Below are 20,316 nucleotides of genomic sequence, written 5' to 3' on the forward strand. Positions count from 1 at the left end.
TCCACACCAACCCTTCAAGTGGTAGCGCCTCACAAGAATTGAAGTTTGGTATCCATTTTTGCACAAAGCGGTATTGTTTTTCAAAGCACCATGGTCCTTTATGCAAAATGAGATCCCTATCGCCAGGGTTATTAAAATCTACCAAAAAGAAGTTTTTTAGTAAAAAGTAGGTTTCTAGGGAGTCGTTATCCGAATTTTCTTTTATCCACTTCCTAATATCATTCCTTCTTCGTGCTTTCCCAAGGACCCTACAAATTATTCTCATTTGTACAAAACGATTGGCTCAAGCTCAACAAAGTCTGAAATGTCTATCACAAGGTTTAGCTTGTTTTGTTTTCCTAAGGGTGTAAGATTCGTATGTTTGTATTTTTTGCATTTGCACGTTTTCTTTTTCACATTTTGTGATAGGAGTATTATTTTTTTATTTTGGTAGATTTAAAGTACTATTAGAGCTAAGAGAAATAATTTAAATAATTGAAAAGAAAGTTATTATATTATGAATGATCGGCTTGCACGTTGGTACCATTATAGCCTGAGTTGGCCTAGTGGTGGAGAACTTGTGCTCTTAAAAGAGAGGTCACAAGTTCAAATCCCATAGGGGGGTAAGGTATGCACGCCTCATTTGTAGCATAGTTAGGTGCCTCCCATAAGGATTACAAGGTAGTCCCATATTACTCAAACCCATGTGTGACCCATATACAGATTGTTGGCATCATGGACTATATAAGATCATATCCTATCCTAACAAGATGATTATATGAATAAAAAAATATTAAATAATAATAATGTGCCAACAATAATAGATATAAAAAGAACCCTAAATAAGGTTAATAAATAAAATGCAATAAATAACAGAAAGAAAGGGAAGGCATAAATACAATAAAAAATTTAAATTAAAGAATGTAGAGATTGAAATAAAAAAAATCTATCATAATAGTCAATAATAGAATTTGGGAAAGGGGATAAAAAAATATGAAATAGGCAACTATTAAAGTACTAATATTCTATATAAAAATAATAGGGAAGATAAAAATGTTAAATATTCGGGCAACTAAGAGGGTGGGGGGGTGAATCAGTTGACAACTTAATTTTTTTCTTCAATACATCCACACATCTAGAATAACCAACTGAATTAGTTAAAGTAGATGTAACATGAAAGTACATACACAAAACAAATCACACAATGAACACTAGATATGACATGGAAAACCCAAGAAGGGAAAAAACATGAAGAATGTTAGTTGTTAATATATAACATCGGTTAAGGTGATTTTCACAAAGGGTGGCTCACTGCCAGAATGCTCACAACAAGAGGGTTCACTACCCAGAAAAAGGCCCACTGCCAAAGGAAGAAGAAAGAAAAAGAGAATTCACAACTGTAACACAATCTACAATACCATAACTATTTTCAGTGCCTAAGCAAAAATACACTTCATACATAATCTATTAAATCATTCTTTTTTAGTGTCGCACATCTTCCATATCTCATACGTTTAAATCGTCCACAAATTTATATTGTCTCTGGAAAACATAATCTTCTAAGTTGATCAAGACATAGATTTGAAATTGATCAAGACTAAAAATTTTGGTGGTGGGAAAGAATGAGAAGTAGACCATACCACAACACACAACAACGACCATAGCAACACGTTACATCCATCACAAATTCTGAACCCAAATCAAGATTCACACACTACACAAATGTCATTACTCATCCTTGAATTCCGAACTTAGTCCAGACCCAAAATAGCACTACCCAACACATCAAAAATAAAAATGGGACCAAGATACTCATGAATACAATCATTCAACACCATATCTAGTAAATAGAGAAATTTGGATCACCAACATCACAAACAATCACCATTGAATACCAATTGTAACACATCTTCTAAAGCACTAAAGATTTCGGGAATGCATCTTCTTGATCACCTACTCATATGTTAATATCAATGGCAATCATTAATGACAACCATCAACATCACATTTGCAACAATCTCCCCCTTTGTCATAGATGGCAACATCCATCAACAACAAACACATAACTTTATCTGCATCATTAGATCAATTACTTTGCACCTCTGTAAACCAATACATCTCTTTGCATCTCTCCAACTCTCCCCCTTTGACATCAAGGATAAAGGCGGGCATAAATCTCCCTAAGAAACTCACAACTGCTTCCCCCAAGAGGAAGCACCCAAGCATCAATCCAAATAAGAATACACAAATAGTTCTTTGGACCAACGCAAGGCCAAATGTACATCAATTCAAAATAGTGTTGGGAAAAATGGTGTCTCAACCTTGCATTTATGCGAGGTTACTATTTATAGTAAGTTTTCATTTGAGCACGAAATGGTGCGAAACTCTCCCTGAAGCTTCTGGTTGGCTAGATAAGCATTCCGGTAAAGTTGCGTCGCAAGGTCACAACTAGTTTTGAAGATATTAAAGTTTTCGTCTTGGAGGGGTGCGATAAAATGTTTAAACTTAATTTTGGGGGCTTTAGAGGCTCCTAAATGCCCTGAAAAGTTGCCATAACCAGCGCAGTGGGTTACAAGGTGATAGAGCACTTCGCGAGCTTTCCGACGCTTCAAACGGTTCGTCAATCGGACACCCGGTTCTCAAGTTATGGCCTCTGGAAGTTTGTACTCCTGAAATAGGAAAAAATAATTTGTATCGGATACATAAATGAGCTGTAAAAGGGAGCGACACGTGTTGATGTGTGCTTTAACATGTCATAGGGCATCTAGAAGGGAGATAAGGTCGGCTACACCTTATTGGGTGGTTTTAGCCCATGGTTTTGTAATACCGTTTGACGGTTTCCTGTATTGTATCTCCTATTTATGAGGTGTGTGAGATAGAGGTTGTGTGTAAGAGTCTTATGGCTATTGAATTGCCTCTGAATCTCTGATTAGTGGTACTCCTGCGAAGAGCTTGCTCTGCAAGTATGTTGTAATCTATTTTTGATTGCTGAATAAAATATTGAGCTGCTTTTGGAGTGTGGGGTTTTTCTCCCGAAAGGTTTTTCCCCACATAAATCACTGTGTTGTGGTATGAATGCTATTATATCTATTTCTATTTTCTGTAACTGTTGTAACAATCTGAAAAAGTTTTGCATTACCCTCCTCTCAAGGTTAGTGTAGGAAGTTGTTTCCGCTACTTAACTTCCTTACAAATAGGAAGGGGTAATACCCCTAACTTCTGTCGAAGATACTCAAAAGTATCTTTACACAATGCCTTTGTGAAGATATCCAGAATATGTTCTTTTGTAGGTACATACTAAAGCTTTAATTTATTATCCAACACGTTTTCCCTTAAGAAGTGATACCAAATAGATATATGCTTTGTTTTAGAATGTTGTACCAGATTCTTAGAAATGTTTATTGCACTAGTGTTATCACACATGATTCAGAGGGGTTCATTGAAGATTACACCAATATCCTTCAAAGTCTTCTTCATCCATAGAATCTATGTGCAACATGAAGATGTTGCAATGTATTCCACTTCACCTATAGATAAAGATACAAAATCATGCTTCTTGCTTGATCAAGAAACCAACCGAGAGCCAAGAAAGAATGCTCCACCACTTGTACTTTTCCTGTCATCAACACTTTTGTCCCAATCTGCATTAGTATAAGTTGTTAGAGTGAAATCTGAATTTTTGGGATACCACAAACCAAAGTCTTTTGTTCCCTTTAGATATTTGAAAATTCTTTTTACTGCCACAACATTTGATTCTTTTAGTTTTTGCTGAAATCTAGCTGCCAAACAAACTGCATACATGATATTTGATCTAGTAGCAATCAAATATAATAGTCCTACAATCATTGATCTATACTGACTTGCATCAGCTTTAGGAGATTTATCCTCTTTGTTTAACTTGCATTTGGTGGTCATAGGTGTACACATCAGTTTGGAATTCTCCAACCCAAACTTCTTCAACAATTCCTTAATGTATTTAGAATGGGAAATGAAAATTTGTTTGTCATTCTGATTTACTTGCAAACCAAGAAAGAAATTTAACTCACCAATCATGGACATCTCAAATTCCTTTTGCATTGCATTGCAAACTTCTTGCACATGCATTCATTTCCTCCAAATATTATGTCATCAACATATACTACAAGAAACAAGATTTTACCTGAGTCGGTTTTGAAATATAAATTGCTATCAGTCGATCCCTTTTGAAAACCTTGTCAATCAAATACTTATCTAACTTTCCATACCAAGCTCTAGGAGTTTGTTTCAATCCATACAAGACCTTCTTCAATTGCAAACAATGTTCAGATCATCTTTCAATTTAAATCCTTTTGTTTCTTCAATGTAGACTTCTTTTTTCAGTTCGCCATTCAAAAATGTTGACTTCACATCCATCTGATAATCCTTGAAATCTTTAAAAGTTGCAAAAGCCAAAAACATCCCGATTGCCTCCATCTAAGCAACAAGTGCATACGTATCCTCAAATTCAATGGCTTCAACCTATGTGTAACCTTTGCAAACAAACCTTACTTTATTTCTCACAACATTTCCATCCTTATTCAACTTGTTTCGAAATACCCATTTTGTTCCAATTACATTTTTGTCTACCGGTCTATGAACTAGTTCCTATGTTTGATTCTTCTCAATTTGATCCAGCTCTTCTCTCATTGCTGTTATCCAATTCTGATTATTTCAAGCTTCTTCTACTAATTTTGGTTCAATTTTAGACAGTAAACATATAAGAACTTGTTCTTGAGATACTTTGCTTCTTGTGATAATTCCTTTATTTTTATCTCCAATAATCTGATCTACTAAATGATTCTTCTGAACATATCTTGGGGTTTTAGATGTAAATACCAGAGCATCCTAAGTTTCCTTTTCTTTTTTCTTCCTCTCTAGTTTTCTTTTATCTTTTTCTATCAGCTAATTCATCAAATTCATAACCTGTCAATTTGTCAGTGTCTTTAGGAATGTCTTCATCAAACTTCACATTTTCACTTTCAACAATCTTGTTCAACCTTTTATTATAACACCAGTATGCCTTGCTCCTTGTAGAATATCCTAGGAATATACCTTCATCTGCTCTGCTATCAAATTTTCCAAGATTATCTTCATCCCTCTGGATATAGCACTTGCTTCCAAATACCTTGAAATATTTTACTGTTGGAGTTCAACCATGCCATAGCTCATATGATGTCTTTCCATGTCTTTTCTGGTATAAAATTCTGTTAAGAGTATATACTACTATGTGGATTGCTTCTCTCCAGTAGACTTTTGGTAGTTATACTCCTTTGATCATTGTTCGTTTCATCTGATTTCCAGCTTGACATTCTCTACAAATATTGTTATCTGGTTTGGTCAACCTTGGTAAGTCTCTCACAACACTTGATGAACTCATCTTTACTAGATTATCAAAGTTGATATGACACATTCTCCGGTGCCAAAGCCAACTATCATTGATCTGAGATAACAAACAATGTCTTGTAACTCATAGCAAATGCATGTTTCCACCAGTCTTTTTCCCTGTCGCAATCACGATTTTCGATCCCTTCCAGATCTCACAACAACCATCCTGGAAAACAACATTGTAACCATTTTCGCACAGTTGCCCAACACTCAAGAGATTATGATGCAAACCCTTCACATAGTAAACATTGTCAGTATTATGTTTTCCATCAAAAGACATAGAACCAATTCCCACAATTTGTGTTGTCTGATAATCTTCGAAACTAACAGATCCTCCATCATACTTTTCAAGTTTTACAAACTTACTTTTATCACCAATCATATAATTTAAACATCCACTATAAATCAACCATTCATTTCTATCTTTTCTACCATGTAAGGCAATAGAAAAAGTCTTAGGAATATCAATCTTAGGTACATTCTTTTCTACCAAAAACAAACAATCACCATCTTCATAGTTTGATTCATCATCTGAAATAGCAACATCATCTCTAACACAGTAGGTTCTCTTATTAAACTTCCTTTTACCTTATCTAAACTTTTGTTTTGTTCCTTTTCCCAAACACCTAGTAGCTATATGACCAATCTTCCCACATCTAAAGTATTTTAGAGGTAACATATGTTTATATTTGTCGGCGACTTTCTTTAGTTTCCTTACAAAGTTTGCTTCCATCTCATCTAAACTTTCATCTTCCGAATCTTCCTCAGAGGCTTTAAAAGAAGATTCAGATTTAGTTTTGTCTTTTCTAAACTTCCTTATCTCAAATGTAGACAAGGTGCCATATTGTTATTCCCTAGTAAACTTTTTGGGATCATAAGTTTCGTCAATAGCAGAGATCTTATCACTGTAGCTTTTTGGTAGAGACATTAAAATCTTCTCAATTATGTCTTCATCTATCAAGGTGCCACCAAATTCTTTGATTTTACTTACTACACTGTCAACCTTCTGAAAATAGCTTTTTATATCTTCTCCTTCTTCATTTTTTTAAGTTCTCATATCTACGCTTAGTTGTTAGCTTCTTTATTAATTTGACTCTGTCATTTCCATCATAGATATCTCTCAACTTTTCCCAAACCTCATAAGTAGTATTCAATGAAATAACCTTTGTTAATTCAATCTTTGATAAAGCACTAAAGATAGCATACCTTACTTTTTCATTCTCTTCATACGATTGAATCTCATCTAGAGTGGTAAGACCATTTGTTGGTTGTGCATACTTATTTTCCATAGCTTTCCAAGTGTTGCATCCCAAGGAGATCGTGTAACCTCTCATCTTCACTTTCCAGAAGCTATAGTTGGATCCTTCAAAGACATGAATGGTTAGTTTATGTGTCATCGGATCAAGATCTACCTCAAGTGGTTAAGCTCTTCTCCAAGGAACCAAAGCTCTAATACCAATTTTTAAATATCCAAGCAATTGAGAGGGATGGGTTAATTAGTTGACAACTTAAAAAATTTCTTCAATACATTCACACATCTGGAATACCCAACATAATTAATTAAAACATATATAACATGAAAGAAAATATACAAAACAAATAACACAATGATCATCAGATATGATGTAGAAAACCCAAGGAGGCAAAAACCACAGAGAATGTTAGTTCTCAATATATAGCACTGGTTAAAGTGACACCGGTTAAGGTGATTTTTACAAAGGGTGGCTCACTACCAGAATGCTCATTGTAGGAGGGCTCACTGCCCAAAAAAAGGCTTACTTCCGAAGGGAGAAGGAAGAAAAAGAGAATCCACTACTGTAATACAATTTGCAATACCAAAACTATTTCCAGTGCCTCAGCAATAATACACTTCATACATCATCAATCGGATTATTTTTCAGTCTCACACATCTTCCATATCTCATACATTTAGATCATCACATATTTATACTATCTATGGGAAACATAATCTTCTAAGTCAGACAAGACAAATATTTGATATAGGTCAACACTAAAGATTTTGGTGGTGGGAAGGAATGAGAAGTATACCATACCACAACACACATCAACGATAAGATCAACACGCTACATCCATCACAAATTCTGGACCCAAATCACGATTCACATGCTACACAAATGCCGTTACTCATCCTCAAATTTTGAACTTAATCTAGACCCAAAATAGCACTGCCCAACCCATAAAAAATAAGAATGGGACCAACATTCTCATGGATACAATCGCTCAACACCATATCTGGTAAATAGAGAAATCTGGATCACCAACATCACAAAAAATCAACACTGAATATCAACTGTAGCACATCTTCTGGAGCACCAAAGATTTCGGGAATGCATCTTTTAGATCACCAACTCATATGTTGACATCAATGACAATCATTAATGACAACCATCAACATCACATTTGCAACAAAAAAGTATAATTAACAAAATTTGTAGAGGATGATACCAAAAATTTAGAAGAGCTAAAAAAATAAGAGGAAAAAATTGAAATAAAAAAGAGGGAAAACTAAAATAGGATTAGATAAGAAAGAACAAGCTAAAAAATTTCAAAAATTGGAAAAGAATGTTAAAGAACAATATAGCCAAGAGAAGGATGAAGAGAGTTAAAGCAAGCAGACAAAGGGTTAAGGAACAAGGGGGAGGATCATGCTATATAATTGGTGAAAATAAATAATAAAGAGAGATGGAATAGGTGATGAAACTAAGAGTTATTTAAGTGAAACCAAATATGGGGAATGAAGAGAGAAAAGTGGGGAAAGGGTATGCACAAACCACAAGATATAGAGAGGTAGATAGAAGGAAAAAAGGAGGAAGGATAAATTTTGAATGAGAGAAATGAAGGTGGGAACAAAAAGATGAAAAGAACCAAATTATAGAGTTATGTAAAAAATAGGAGAGGGGGGTGAAGTGGGAGCAAAAAATAAATAAGGGGAAGAAAGAGGAGAGATGACAAGCTTCAGGAGACAAGAGAGGAAAGGAAAGCTAAATGGTGAAGAGGGGTGGACTTGAGGAAATATAATAGAGAATTTCATGATAAACTTAAGCTTTATAACTCATCATGATTTCTCACCCTCTTTTGGATTTATGTGTCACCTCTCTTAACTTCTTTTATATCTTCACTTAAGGAGGTTATGCCACATGATTTGACATTTACCAAGTAGGTAAAACCTCTCACCTATATGGGTAGTAGGATTTAATGCTCCTCTTAGATAAATATTCCCTTATTGCTATATATACAAAACTCTCCCCTCACCTCACTAGTTAGGTGACAACTCAATGAAAGTATTGAGAAAATTTCTCTTTCTTTGTTTTTATTTTTCCCAATTTATATTTTCTCTTCACTTTTCCATTTTGATCTCCAGTCATCTATCAAGTGGATTTGCATGTGATCTATGATTGACATCAAATCTTGGCTTGATTATTGCTTCTCGAAGAATCTAATAGGGTATCAAAGCCAAGTTTTCAAGTACAGTTCATTTGTTTATCTAATTTTTTTAGAGATTTGAGGCTAATATATTGCCAAAATCTCCTAAAAAACACAATATTCTCTTCTCCTACATCCTTGATGATTGGAGAATCAAAAAAACTTTGTAAAAAATATATGTTTAATCTGGTTTACATATTGTTGGTTAGCATATTAGCCTTTTGCAAATGATTTCTAATCAAGATGTAAATACCTAAAATTAATTAATTTAATATTAATTAATTAATCTCTCCCCAAATAATTAATTATATTAACTATTTTAGTCCTCATTCTTCCTGAAATTAATTAATTATATTTATTTATCCCCTAGCCATATAATTAATTTATCAATTAATTATATAAATATCTAATTCTTCTAAAATTTGATTTAATCCCCAACCTTAATCAATTTTTTCAATATTTCTTCTAAGCCCAACTAGTTAATTAATGTACAATTAATTAACTAATATCCTAATTTCTAAAAGTCCTTTGTTTAATCCCCTTCATTAAGCTTAATTAACCCAAGCCTAATCATCATTAGCATTTTCCCCAATTTTAAATTCATCCCACCTACCTAGTTCCACATGCGACTCCCCCTCATAAATGAACTTGCATTCAAAGGTCACTTTCTCCTCCACCTCATATTTGACCCAAGGGTGCTCACACATGTGTGAGAATGCTCTTCCCCATGACAGCCACCCTACACTTTCCCTTTCCAACCACATGTCATCCTCCCTAAACCTAGGACTCTTACACTTTGCCAAAAATGCTTTCACTTGTCATCTTTATGTTCTTCCCAAGATGTGCTCACACATGTGTGAGCACACCTTTCCCTCTTCACCATGCTAAATGTTCTTCCCAAGACACTTAAAATTGTGACACTTTTCACAAGACTAAGAGCCCAAGCCACCTTACCTCCTCACATTCAATCTCAACCCTCCATTAACTTTTGATCTCAACCATCCATTTTCAATTCTCAAATATATAAATTAGTGTCTCCTCCCTTCACAAATCATCCACTTTATTAGCAATTGCATTTTTCTAGTTTGCATCCACAACAATTTCATTTTTGCATCACCATTAGGCCTAATTTATTACTCAATCCATCATCTTACAATCATAATGCCCAATTGCCATCTTCATCCATCATTATGATCCATTCATCTCTTCATCAATCTATCCTTTTTGAGCATATGTTTGTGTAGCAATTGGAGAGCAATCCACATCAAAGCCATCAAAAGAGAAAATCAAGTGGATCTTGGACGCATCCACTTCTAGCTAAATCGGAGGAGCTTGGAAGGTTAAAGTTTAGTTGATTTTGATTATTTGCATTGTTTTATAAATTTAACATGTTCAACTAACCTTTCACATTTTCATTGCTTTCATAAGACTCTATACCCAAAAGAATACCTAATCAGTCATGCAACAATTGGGTGAACTAATTAATAGTTTCCCTTTGAATTTTGAAATAAAGGTACAACTCCCTTCTTAACCAATTGAATTATGAATTTTGAAATAGATAAGGGGGTATACTTTTTACTAGAAAGAAGTAAAGGAACTAACACCTGCTCATCACCATGAAATAGATGTGAACAACAAAGAACTAAATAAATATTATGAGGAAAAACAACTTGTTTTCATAAGATTATCTTTTATGGAAAATGATTTTGAATGCAGTATTAACTCAAAGATCAATAACCGCATTCAAATATACTTCATAACATTCTAAATTAAAACTAATTTCTAAGTAAGATAACTCATGAGAATAATTGCCACCATAAAGAGCAACAATATTCATTAACATGAAATCAAAGTTCCATATCAATATGAGTTCATTAAAAAATAGATACACCAAGACATCACAACTTAGAAATTACTTGCTCAAGACATATACAAATGATCTAAAAAAATTGATCATGTACCACTCATGCCTCAAAGGAAAAGGGGGATCAAAATTTGTTGATACTCTATGTTTTATTCCACTTCCTCTTATAAAACCCCCAAAACATAATCACCCCAAAAATTTAAAAGAAACCCAATTCTCTGAATAACCATTATAGGTTTCCAAATAAGAGTTACGAAAAATCAAGATGAAGAAAACAAATGACAACATTAGATATAACTTCATTGTGTGGTAGTTGCATCTCCTGGTTGAGTAGATTGTTGTTGTGCCTACTTACCTTTGAAATCTTGCAAATCTTTAATGATACTTGGGATTCCACCTTCATCAAGAACAATTACATTCTTATTTCATAGCACCCAATAAGATTTTCCTTTTTTTATTTCTTCAGCCTTTAACATCAACACCTTGTGATGATTAACACACCAAATCAAGGATGTATCTATCCTAGCCAACTCATCATGCTTATCATCACCAAAGGTCTTTGGGCTGGGCAATGTATCTACGTTACTTTGAAATTTTTCTTTCAGTTCATCTATTGAGGTGATACTAGAATTATCTTTTTTCTTTAGCTAACAACCAATTTCTTTGAATTCTTGAATTACCTGAGTGGTCATATTATCGACCCCTTTCAACAACTTGCTCTACTCCATAATGTTTTTTTGAAAAACACTCACATTTTCAATCAAAAATTTAAATCCAAATACCACATTGAGTGTGAATTGAAGGAATTATACCTCTAGTCGATGTCACATCGATACCTATATCGATGATCTCTTGCAACAACCTACTAGTTTCTTTGTGTGTGTTCTCTTCCATTTTTGAAATAGTAATCTCAGAAGATACACTATTCCTTACCATTATCAATGCATTATATGAATTTGTCAAGTTTTCAATGAAAGGAAGTCCTTTAACTTTTAACTTTTTGATACACTCTCATGCAACACAACCAAAATTATTGTCAGCCTATAACTAAGTGACCAATTCTTTGTTTACATCAGAAAACATGTTTAATATAGTCTCCAAGGAACTGGAATCTTGTGATGATTATGGATTCAATAGAGACTTTAGGAATTCAAACAATGCTTCTACCATGTCCCTCAGACCTTCTTTATCCATTTTATATTTGTTTTCTCTTTTCATAACTTTGGTTGCAATAACCTGGGTGTTATGTAATTTGACATCTCTATTGGGAGGTCCTTCTAGTGATATTGAAATTAACCATAGTAGCCTGGCTAGGATCCTTTTTAGAATTAGGTTGTGAAATCTCTAAGAATAGATTATTTGAATTATCATCATCTACTAAGAGAGAGGTGGTTTTAAGCCCTTTTCTCTTGGGAAAAGGGGCAAACTGTAAAACTTGAGAAATGACATCCTTTGTGGGGTTACTTATGGCTTCCATATTTATCCTATTGGACAATGATGTCTCAAGCCAAGTAGAAGAAGAAAAAGTCTTTATAGCACACTACATTGCATCCAGGATAAGGAAGAGGGTCCTCTTGATTGGTGGAGTCTTATGAATATCTTGCATAGAAAAAGGAAAGGGAGATTTAGGTCCACCACTTATAGTATGACCTTTCTTGATGTCCTAAGATGGTTTCTTTCTTTTTTCTCCTTTCAATGCAAATGTAATCACTAACAACATCTTTAAGAAGGGATTTCAAAATCTCTTCACACTCATTCAATTCAACATCTACTACCTCTCTATGCAATTAATGTTCAATATCTCCCACCATTAATGTCGCTCAATCACTTTTAGAGTTTCCACAAACTACTTTTATCAGTCTTTGCATTTGGTTCAACAACTAACCTTAGTGAAGCTCTCCTCAAATCTTCTATCTTTTTCTCCTTTTATGCTTTAAAAAGGAGAGTTCATATTGTAATGTCGAGGAGAGACTTTAGTTTTTGAACTCTTCTTTGGGCCTGAAGTTATTGTTAATTTGCCTTTACAAAGCCATTGGGTTCCAACTTAGCCATTTGAACTTCATTCTTGCAATACTAGAACTTTATTTTATTTTCCATTTAGGTTTCATTTGAAAGATCGAGCTCTGACATGGTTTGAGAATCATTGTCAGAGTTTGATGCTCAATTTTTTATTGCAAGACTTGAAGCCAAATCTCCACAAATTGAATAAAGCTTAGTTAAAACTTGTACTCAAGACAAACAAGGAAAAATAAGTTAGATCTTTAGTGAAACATAAGGCGTCGAGTGATGACATGACATTGGTAACTAAGAAAAAGTCGACAAATTTTGAACAATAAAGAACATAGGCTTAATAAAGGACCATAGTAGATATTGGGAAGTGACATTGGAAGTGGAACTCGGTCTAGATTGATAGGACATAATTTAAAAAAAAAAAAGGACTTGAAATAGTTCCAAATGGTTTGGCGAACTCCAACAAGTTTTTAATAACTGATTTGAAAAACTAACACACTAAAAGATGAGTCAAATGAATTACACTGAACTTCAAAAATGACAAGGCTATAATTAAATGGGGAGTGAAATATATGGAACAACTGGCTCTAATTGTAGATGAAGACTGAAATGATGAAGTCATAAACCTAGAGTCACTAGTTTTTCAAAGCTTAGGACAAGAATAGAACACAAAAAGGGAACCAACAAAAGAAATAAATGCACACGAAAAAGAAAGAAGAGAAACCTAAACTACTATAATACAAGGTAGTTGTTACATGTTTTACATTTGATATAGTTTGAGTTCTTGCCCATTAAAAGTAAGGCGCAAGATAGTCCCATCCAGGTACACCAATCTGGATGCATTGCACCCACAAACTTGATGAATATTGAACAATCCCTTGCAAAGTGAATCAAACGTACCATTTTATCCTTTGGGTTCTCTCCTCTTATCCCATGGCAAGTCCATATCTTCTTTCATAAAAATCTAAGGTCTTACCTTCTTGTCAAAGATGTTCTTTACTCTTGCTTGATGGAGAGTAATTATTTCCACCATATCATCCCTTTGTTCTTCAATTTTTCTAAAGAACATAATTCTCTTCTCCAAAGAATTTTAAAATTCTTGATCTTCAACTACAATATGTAAGTTGGAAGTAGCTAATTCTAATGGCAATGGTAATGTGGTTCTAGTCCCATAAACTAGCTCAAAGAGAACATACCTATAGCTCTTTTTGGGGTTATTCAATATGCCCGCAAGGCTTCAAAAACCTTTTTGTGTCAATTCTTCTAGTTTTTAGCAACCAATTTTCTCATTAGTGTAACCAAATTCTTATTGCTAGATTATGCTCGGCCATTCCCTTGGGTATAGTGATTTGATGAGTGAGCTAGAGTAATTCCATTTTCATAACATAAAAGCATCACTTTTGGTGAATAAAAAATAGTAGTATTGTTAGTCAATAATTTCAAGGGGACCCCAAAATGCACCAAGATATTCTCGTTAATAAAATCACAAACCACTTTTGAGCTGGTTCACCTTATCAAGACAAATTCTACCCATTTTATGAAGTAATTAGTTGTCATTAGAATATGTGTGTGGCCTGAACTAGAAGAGGGGTTGATTGACCCTATAAAATCTAGGACCTGATGTTGGAAAGGTCCTTCAATCACCACAAGCTTTAGTGGGAGTGAGAAAAGTTGTGGTTTTCTAGAAAAATGTCAATATTTTTCATATTTAGATACCCAGTGGCATGTATCTTTGAACATTCCTAGCCAATAACAACATTGTCATAGGATTTTAAATGTTGTGACAGTTGATGAGTAGTGACCTCCATAGGCTTCATTGTGAAAAACCTTTAAAAGATTTTATTGTTGATCTTTATCAACACACCTAAAAAATGTTCCATCCAATCCCCTTTTGTACAAAGGATCATTCCAGGTCATGTACTTACTCACCTTTAAGTTCGGGTCTCTTCTTCCTCTAGGAGACAAGCTAGAAGGACACTCATTAGAGGTGAGATAAAAAGCAATATTGGAAAACCATGGGTCTTGTAAAATTACTAGGAGAACATGAGGGTTTTCTTCCTCTATCAAGGGTTAATCTTCTGCCATCAACTTGCATAATCCCTAACCTCTAACTAGTTTAGTTAGTCTAAATTTAATATCATACTCCTAAACTTTAACCACCCATTGGTGTAGGGCACCTAACACTCCAAGCAAGAAATTTTTGGTTTTTCCTTAGTTTTTGTGTCGTCTTTCATGATGTAATAATGGACCAACCATTTGGGACTCAGTAGAGCCATGGTTGAGTTGTCCAAGCTTCTGGTTGTGTCATTTGTGTTCAGGATGCTATCAGCCTAGGAGGTTGTAATGCTAATGTTGATCATAGGAGTAGTACTCTAGATCATAGTAATCATGTAATAGGGGTATATTGTATTGTTTTTAGGTCTTCTAGGATGTTTGAGGGCCTTGTAGGACACTAAAATGCAAAAGTTGCTGAGCAACATTTTGCAAAAGTTGCATTTTTGGATGTTGGTGTTGAAAAGTTGGTTCAACCAACTGAATCAAGAGCATATAAGCCAAAAAAAATTCATTGTACGGGTTGGAGGACTTTGGAATGCAAAACAAGTTTTTGAGTTGCAAGGAAATCTTGTTTTCTTCACTGTTTGACAGTTTTCTTCACTGTTTGACAGTTTTCTTTGTTTTTTGTTGCATTGTACGGTCCAGTACAAACTTTACAGTAGAATCTAATTGTAGGGCATGAGAGTTTGTTGAATTTTCCTTCCATAAAGGTAGATTAGGAAGTCTGATTGTGATTGGTTGCAGATATTTCATCCATTCTCTGTTACAAGGTGCAAAACCCTTGCAAAGTAGGGTTTAAGAGCAAAATGGCTCTAACCTGAGCATCCATTGATGGAAATATTTAAAATAAAGTGGAATGATAGGTTAGGGTATATAGATATGATTAGAGTAGGTTTTTTTGTTTTGTAGGCCTTTTTGGTGTTTATGCAATGAAGCCCTAGGCTCACAACTAGGAGTGGGTGAGTCCAGGATAGCTAGAGAAGTGTGTTTTGAGAGCACATATGGATTGGTGGAGCCACAAATGAGGCATGGTTGGAAATCCATTTGAGTACCCTTGAAGAATCCCTAAATAGATTTGGCAGATGTTTTGACTGGTGAACCTTTTCAAGCACAAATTTGTGAGTCACTTGGGTAGGCATAAACCCTTAAAAATAGGATAGTTTTGGTTCCTACAGGTGTATGGAAAACCCAGATGCAATTCTTCAATATTGTATGAAAATCTAAAAAGGGTACTCGAATCTGCAATTTTTTTGTGGCCTTGTGTGGAAATTTTGTAAACTAAGCCCTGAAAACTGACATAGGAGGGCTAATTGGATTAGGCCTATTTGGAGCTGGTAGAGACCAAGAGAGGTTAGGAAATCTTGGAGATGGGTGTGAAGGTGCTAAAACCTCTAAAAGACTTCAAAGAAACTAAGTAAATGTATTTTGAACCCATTGAATGAGTTGGTGTGTTGTGATCCTTGCAAGAGTTGTTGGAGCCTTAGGAGTGGTGTGAAGAGATTGAGGTGGCAACCTCAATAGGAAGAGTTGATTGAAAGAGTTAAGTGGATATACCTTGGAGGAAAGCCAAAGTGGATTAGACCTTGGAAGTCTAGATAGAAAAACCCTAACCAAGTACCATTGGATGGGCTTGAGGAGTTAGAGGGTTGAGTAAGACAAGAAACCAAGAAGGTGAATAGGATTAGCTCCAAGACTCTCTACATCACCCATGCACCTATTTTATTACAACCATTTTTTTGTTGGGTAAGGACACTCTTGATGACTAGGTCGGGCACAAACACTATCGTGTGTGTAGAATCTAAATTGCTTCACTGCATTGACTACTACAAAGGCATGCTTCTCTACTTGGGAGTAGTTCAATTCATGTTTCTTCAAGGGAGTACTCATGAAGTCAATGAGTGCCTCTATTCAATGCTCATTCACTTGTAAAAGAATGGTTGACATAGTGTACTCTGACATGTAATAATATATAATGAAATCTTTGCTAAAATCTAGATGCACCAGCATAGGAGCATGAGTGATGGCCTTCTTAATGTCTTCAAAAGCCTTTCTTTCCAGCTTCATTCCACTTGAAAATTTAATTCCCTTCAACATATCGATTATGTTCTTAGTGATTTTAGAAAAATTAGGGACAAAAATTCTTCAAAAATTTACTTGATCAAAGAAAGATTTTACACTATTCCTACTAGAAGGTAAGCTTAGTTGTTGAATTTCTCTTACTCATTTGGGATCATTTTTTATACCTTATTTTGAAACAACATGACCAAGGATTTTTCCCTCTGTGACACAAAACACAGATTTATTCAGATTAAGCCCGAAGATACCATGTTCCTCGCATCTTTACAAAATTACTTCAAGGTTTGAAAGGTGATTCTCTCTCTTCTTAGAGAACACTGTTAGATCATCCATGTATATCACTATGATTTTTTGTTTTTCAAATCATCAAAAGAAAAATCCATCTCGCTGGAAAGTGGCCCCAATATTGAAAAGACCAAAAGGCATATGAATGTATGTGAAAGTACCCCAAGGTGTGATAAAATATGTGTTATGCTAGTCACTCTTGTTCGTCCCAATCTAGTTATATCTTGAAAATTCATCAAGCATTGACATCATCTTTGCACCAATGATAGTTTGCAATACCTGATCCATATTTGGAAAGGGTAATTATCCTTCAAGGATGACTGATTAAGATTTCCGAAATGCACACATATCCTTATCTCTCGATTTTTCTTCTGCACTAGGACAATATTAGCTATTTACGTGGATTGGTGGATGTGATAAATAATCCTAGATTTAAGAATCTTATCCATCTCCCTGAAGATGACATCAGTGATTTTTCTATTATAATTCATCTGTTTCTATATGAAAGGAGTAGTTCCTGGTTTGAGAGGTGTTTTTGAAATTCTTCAAATCATCATTACACCAAGCAAAGACATCTTTATATTTAATTAAATTTTTTATCAACTTTCCTTTTATTTAAATGTATAGCACTTACTGATGCATACTAGCTTTAGATCACCTATATTTTCAATATTTACAATCTCAAATTCATTAGAGTTGTTAACATATTCAATCATTTTTTTCTTGATATACCCATCATGTTTGTCAAATAGTCGTTTAAGAGAAACTAAGCCTTTATGAATTTTGTTACCTTTGAGTTGCATTACACCTTCTTCAAGCTCCTTATTATCTAGACATAATTCTTTACAATCAAATTCACTTCTTTCAGAAAAGGTCTCCATGAATGTCTTAGAATATTCAAGAAAAATTCTGATCTGCCTATCATTCTAAAATCCCTGCCATGATTCCACATTGCCAGGTATGTTTTGTCTGTAGATAATTTCAATTTTGTAAGAACCTGTTTCAAAATCTAAATGAGGTAGCAATAAAGATGATGATGTAACTAGTGAATCAACGCTGGAGTTTTGTTCTACAGGGACAACTTCAATGGAAAAGGTGTCGAAGAACTCAATCTCATCGCAAACTCAATTATGGTAATGTTTCAACCTTTCATTTTTAATAGTAAACATTCCTCCCACTTACTTCACAATCAGTTCAACATCAAATTTAGCCACCAACACCTTTATACCCCTTTCTCTAGCCATAGTTATTCCTAAAAGCAGTGCTTCATATTCAACCATGTTATTTGTATTCTAGAATTCCAATTTGTAGGAAAAAGGGAAACTTTCTCCATTTGGTGAAATCAATATAACCCCTGCACAAAAACCAAAAGATGAACAACTACCATCATATTTAAGAATCCACAATTCTAAATAAATGTTAGGTCCCAATGATTCTTTTACTGATGCACCTCTAGAGAAAAGCCTGGAATTTCCAAAATCCATTTCTTCATAAAGAATTTGATACCTTAGGTCATTTGACTTTATAACCATGAATTTGGCCTTAGTTTTTGGTTCTAACCCGACTTTTTTATTTCCTAATGGAATAAGAGCATGAGACCAATCCATCTGAATTTTGCCTCCCAAATATTTGTAGAAACTTCTACTGAGTAGTATGTCATAGCTAGCCGGAATGTCGACAACCAAAATAGTTAACTTAATTACCTTTCTAGGATAAGAGGCTAATGATACTCAAGCATCCTTAATTTGACTTATTAGAGGAATTTGTTTAAATTCCATGGAATAACATTTATTGAACGTTTGGGGAGATGTATTGGAAAGCTAGTTGAGAAAAGGGAGTTTTGTGGTTTGAATCCTTCTTCGACAGATCAAATATGTTCTCATTAGCAGTTTGTTGATGATTCTATAATAATGGGAAAAGCCACTGTGAAGGACGCTAGAAGACTAAAAAAGGCTTTGGATAACTATGGAGAGGCTACTGGTCAGCTTATAAACTGGTCTAAAGCTTTGTTTATTTTATCAATACCCCAGAGAGAAGGAGGATTAAAATTAGTAACATTCTAGGCGGCCAAATTGGGAGCTTGCCTACTTCCTATTTGGGGCTCCCCTTAGGCCAAGATCCTCCAGATACCTTTTGGGGAGCCTTGGTGGATAGATTCCATAAAAGGCTGTCTGGATGGAAGGGAGCTCTTCTTAGTCAAGCAGGTAAGGTTCAATTGCTAAAAACCACTCTTCAAAGTATCCCTCTTTATGCCATCAATTTGTTTAGGATTCCTACTAAGTATGCTGAGGCCATTGAAAAAATTCAGAGATCCTTTTTATGGACAGGGGTTGAGGAGAAGAAGAGAATGAACTTAATTGCTTGGGAGAAGGTCTGTAAGCCTATGAATAAAGGCGGTCTGGGCCTTAGAAGAATAAGAGACATAAATGATTACCTTATGGCTAAGAAGATTTGGAGAGGATATAGAAATCAAGGAGAGTGGAAAAAAATATGGGACAACAAATATAAAAGCCAATGTCTGAATCTTCAAAGTTTCCTCAAAGCGGAGATTATCCCAATTGGATCCAATATTTGGAAAAATGTCTCTAGGACTAGAGACTTAATTATCAAAGGCACAAAATGGAAGTTGGGGAAAGGGAATCTTATTTAGTTCTGGGAGGACCCTTGGCTTCTGGAGCCCCCTTTAAATGAAAACCCTGAGTGGAACAGATATCAGAACCAATGCAAGGAAATATTTGGAACCAAGGTGGAGGATTATTGGAAAGATGGACAGTGGAAAGACTTATCCCAAGTGGATCAGTCTTTGGGTAGTTTGAACAAAGTCATGAACTCAATGGTGAGGATTGAAGAAGAAGACCAGTTAATTTGGAAACTCATAGCTAGTGGTACTTTTATTGTGGCCTCTCTATATCATCAACAATACAATAACATGGAAAGTCCTTGCTGGGCTAAAGCTTGGGTGAAAGGTCTTACCCCCAAGATCAACATTTTCTTTTGGATAGCCCTTCAAGACAAAATTCTTACTACTGAGAATATCAGAAAAAGAGATATCAGCATGCCAAGTTTCTGTACTCTTTGTAAGCAGAATGAGGAGACTATAAATCATATGCTCTTTCATTTCCCCTTCTCAGCTGATGTTTGGGGAAGTTGTCTGGATCAATTCAATATCAGTTGGAGCTTCTCCAACTCGATTCAGGAG

At 34.8% G+C, this 20,316-nt stretch overlaps 1 protein-coding gene across 1 annotated transcript in view; it reads right to left on the reverse strand.

Moving 5' to 3' along the window:
• Positions 1-20,316, reverse strand: part of LOC131063249 (uncharacterized) — a 100,346-nt gene that overhangs the window by 69,871 nt on the left and 10,159 nt on the right. The window lies entirely within an intron of this gene.

Source organism: Cryptomeria japonica, chromosome 9 (assembly GCF_030272615.1).
Source record: "Cryptomeria japonica chromosome 9, Sugi_1.0, whole genome shotgun sequence".
Classification (NCBI taxonomy): Eukaryota; Viridiplantae; Streptophyta; class Pinopsida; order Cupressales; family Cupressaceae; genus Cryptomeria; species Cryptomeria japonica.